This window comes from Vigna angularis, chromosome 9, assembly GCF_016808095.1.
Source record: "Vigna angularis cultivar LongXiaoDou No.4 chromosome 9, ASM1680809v1, whole genome shotgun sequence".
Taxonomy (NCBI): Eukaryota; Viridiplantae; Streptophyta; class Magnoliopsida; order Fabales; family Fabaceae; genus Vigna; species Vigna angularis.
The window spans coordinates 13,824,094-13,827,457 of record NC_068978.1 but is presented as its reverse complement, the minus strand read 5'-3'; the positions used below and the strand labels follow the sequence as shown (position 1 = coordinate 13,827,457).

The window sequence follows — 3,364 nt, the reverse complement described above, 5'->3', positions numbered from 1 at the left end:
AATCATTTCAAAAATACAAAAAGAACTTACTCTTTTTTTCATTACTTTAGATATGTCCTTACATTGGTACAAAAACTCATTAAATTTTGTTTTATGGATGTTGCAGGTATATCTTTGATTCATGAGGAAATAAACAACCAAAGTTGTGCTTCCTTAAATACCTTTTCGATTTGAGGGTAGATCGTTTTCAAGAGGGAGGGTATGATGGAAACCCATATAGGGAGCTTGATGTAGATCCATCCAAGGAGCTACAACATGAATCGGGCTAGGAGAATGGAAGAAGAAGAAAGAATTCAATGACTCTAATCTTGTGGAGATGTTGTTTCAAGCTTATTTTTCCCTTCTCTTAATCCTTATAAATATGTACATATGTCGTTTTCGAGGCCTTGTATTTGGGCCAAGGACCTACCCACCAAGGGAGATTAGTAAATGTAGATTATTTTGAAGATTTCACTGCATCCAGCTCAATGTTCTAGAAAATACGTGCTTATAGTCCAATGAAATCCCTTTGAGTCTACTTTCCAACAAAAAAAAATCAGCTCATTTGAAGTTTTGTGAAAGAAGTTATAAGTCAAACAAGCCAAGGTCAGAGCTGCCACGATGTTGTCAATAGGGCTAGTTTTGAGCTTCTAGCGTCATTTGGACCTTGGAAAGGTGAGGAGTGGTCCAACGAACTTGATAAGGAGTCCTAGAGTAGCACGCAGAAGACTTGATTGATGAAGGAAGTGAGATGTGAAGAATGGTCTGGGGAGAGCTCTTGAAGGAGGTTTGACCAACCTCGTAAGAAAGGAGTTAGGAAGAGTCTTAGGAGAAGACAACCTAAGTGATCTTAGAGAAAGTGAGATTGTAATTTGGCGAAGTTTCACTAACATTTATTTCCCAGACCTATTTACAAGAGATAGAACTCTCCTATTATAGGAGACGGAGAACTCTTAGTAGGAAAGAGAGTACATTGAACTAGATTCCTTCTTGAAGCTTCCAATTGTGCAAGGTGGTGAATGAGAGCCTTCTCCCTTAGAAACCATCCAAGGGAGATGCATGGGAGCCTCCTTTAAACTCTAGAATGTTCTTCAAGGCTTCAAACAAGCTAAAAGGTTTCTCCTTATTCTTCTTCCATTCTCCCAACCCAACTCAAGTTGTTGCTCCCTGGATGGATCTCCATCAAACTCCCTAGATGGGTTTCCATCAATTATCAAAGATTTATATCTTGAGCGTCTTTTCGAAGAGGAAGAGGAAGACGTGAATCCAAGAGATCTTTCACTAACATATTTTGAATAGTTAGGTCTGGTAAAGATGAGATTAACTCTCCAGTGTGTTTTCCCATTAATGCTTCCAAACCCACCATTCCAAAACTATAAACATCACATTCTTTTGTCACACTCAAAATATAAGCAAGTTTTGTTGCAACCAACAAAATTAAAATAAAGTTAACTCAACTTATAAAAATATATGGTTACATCAATTCTACATAATGATAAAGATATTGTGGTTTTGTAATACAAAATAGCATTCTTCTTGAGCAATGTAGCCATAGGTGCCAAGTACTAAGGTTTGATTTAAAGAATCAGGATCAAGTAGTATAGTTTTGCAATATATCTCGATTCATCAATTGATGGATCAAAACTTCATGAAAAGGTACAGATAATGACAGTTTGAGACTAAACAGTTTATCAGCCACTTGTTCCATTGATGGCCTCAGGTTTGATTTGGAGCACAAACATGAGAATGATATTGTTAAAGCAAGCTTTATATCTTGAGCATCTTTCTGAAGTGGAAGAGGAAGACGTGAATCCAAGAGATCTTTCACTAACATATTTTGAGTAGTTAGGTCTACTAAAGATGAGATTAGCTCTCCAGGATGTTTTCCCATTAATTCTTCCAAAGCCACCACTCCAAAACAATAAACATCACATTTTTCTGTCATGCTAAATGTATACGCAACCTCTGTTGTAGACAAAAATAAATAAATAAAGTTAACTCAACTTATAAAAATATATCGTTACATCAATTCTAGAGATTGATAAAAATATTGTGGTTTTGTAATACAAAATAGCATTCACCTGGAGCAATGTAGCCAAAGGTGCCAACTACTAAGGTTTGATTTGAAGAATCAGGATCAAGAGATGTGCCAAAGTCTGAGACAATAGCCTCCAATTGTGAGTTTAACAGAATATTGCTACTTGTTACATCTCAATGAACAATTGGTGGGCTACAATCATGATGCATGTAGGATAAAGCCTTTGTCATCCCTTTAATGACATTCACCCTCTTATTCCAATTCAACTCCTTAGCTTCCACCTCATTATTCAAAATATAAAATAAACTACCTCTTTCCATGTATTGATAGACCAGAAACATGCATCGATTGTGGAGGCAAAACCCATGAAGCTTTACAATGTTTTTATGACAAATTTCTGTTAACATCTTCACCTCATTTCGAAAACTTTTGTCAAATGATGAATTTTGAGATTCCATATGGTGGAGCTTTTTTCATGCAACAATGTGTCCACTGGGCAATTTTGCTCTATATACACTACCGTATGCGCCCGTCCCAATGCAATACTTGAGATCAAAATCTTCAGTTGCTTCAATAATATCCTCAAATGCAATTTTCCCATCATAGTTCCATATGGAAAACAAGTCCCCATTCTTTGTTGATATTCCTTCACATTTTTTCTTAGGAATACATGTTGAGAAATATAATATTAGAAGGAGTATTACAACACTGAAGAAAATGACTGGAAGAACAATTAACACAATGATGGGCTTATTTTTTCTACTTTGAGGATTTGTCTCATTGAGCAAGTGGCAATATGTGAAATTGGGCTTGTGGTGATCATCAATTAATGAGTCTTCCTTAAAAGCACAATAGTCTGGTACCTTTGATTTAGAGTCAAGGTCTTGTGAGAAGTCAAAGGAATTGTATGCAAGGTTTATGTATGATAGACTAGCAAGTTCCTTGTGTACTTTGCCCGAAAAATTATTATAACTAAGATCCAATCGCCTAAGTATGAAGCTTATTTTAAAATGAAATGGAATCTCACCAACAAGAAAATTATGACTAAGATTAAGGTCATTGACACAACCAATTTGAGAGGTTATGCTTCCATTAAACAAGTTGTGGCTTAAATCAATTACTCCTACATAAGGACATTTCATGGTTTCTATAGGGATTGAACCACACAACAGATTTGATGAGAGATTTAAAGAGAACAACTTATCCATTTGTAAAAGTTTTGGAGGTACCAAACCCAAAATCTTATTATGAGAAAGTTGTAAAACTTGTAAATTGGATAAGTTCCCTAATTCTTGGGGAATGTGGCCTTCTATTTGGTTAGAATCAACGAAGAGAAGTATCAAATTC

General features: G+C 35.7%; 1 pseudogene; it reads right to left on the bottom strand.

Moving 5' to 3' along the window:
* Window positions 1-1,570: 1,570 nt before the first annotated feature.
* On the bottom strand, window positions 1,571-3,159 carry LOC108319668 (MDIS1-interacting receptor like kinase 2-like; annotated as a pseudogene).
* Between the last annotated feature and the right edge of the window lie 205 nt (window positions 3,160-3,364).